Raw genomic sequence first — 792 nt, 5'->3', positions numbered from 1 at the left:
TATCTCAACATTAGCTTCTAGGCCATTGCCATTCAGGACTCCTCCATGTCTTCCTCCCCCTTGCCTAGCGCTTCTAGATAGACCATTAGTTTGTAAATCATTCTCAGAAACTCTTTGAATTATACTGATAAGACCTTTTTCATAAGTATCCAATAAACTTCCATTATATCTATTATCTAGCTGGGTTCTAGAGATCTCATTTATCCCCTCAAAATATTTGAGCTACCTGAGTTGTGGTCATTCCATGATGAGGGCACCTTCAAAATAGATCCTTAAATCTCTCCCAAGCCTCATTAAAGGTCTCCTCTCCTTGTGAGAAAACTAGAATCTTTTTTCTAAGGGAATTGGTTTTTCCAAGAGAGAAGAACTTATAAAATAGGCAATTTTAAATTTCTTCCCATGATTCGAAAGTGATCCGCAAATTCCTAAACCCTTTCTTAGCTCTATCTTTGAGGGTTAGGGAAAAATATTTCATCATAAAAATTTTTCGAGGAGATTCCAGGAAGTTGATAGATGGCACATTTTTCAGTAGACTCATCAAGGTATGATAAAACATCTTCTGAAGGTAATCCATTAAAGGTAGGTAAAGAATTTTGAAAACCCATGTCAATTTTAACAGAAACGTTAGGTCCTAAGGGTGCATGGATTTTAGTAGTTTCCATACTCCTGGTGGGTTTGTAAGATTCTCTAAGGGTATTATTTTCCATAGGAAATTCAAGTCCTTCACTATCAATCATGTTACCTTGGGAAAGATCTTTAGAGGGAGGGGTAGAGGTAACCTCTTGTGAAACT

At 36.7% G+C, this 792-nt stretch overlaps 1 non-coding gene across 1 annotated transcript; it reads left to right on the top strand.

Moving 5' to 3' along the window:
* The first annotated feature begins 239 nt into the window (after positions 1-239).
* LOC144709938 (small nucleolar RNA R71) lies at positions 240-343 on the top strand. The gene has a single exon (XR_013583156.1). It is a non-coding gene; the product is annotated as a small nucleolar RNA R71 (small nucleolar RNA).
* Positions 344-792: the final 449 nt, after the last annotated feature.

The sequence above is a fragment of the Wolffia australiana genome, chromosome 11 (assembly GCF_029677425.1).
Source record: "Wolffia australiana isolate 7733 chromosome 11, ASM2967742v1".
NCBI classification, from domain to species: domain Eukaryota; kingdom Viridiplantae; phylum Streptophyta; class Magnoliopsida; order Alismatales; family Araceae; genus Wolffia; species Wolffia australiana.
This window is presented reverse-complemented; position numbering and strand designations above follow the sequence as displayed.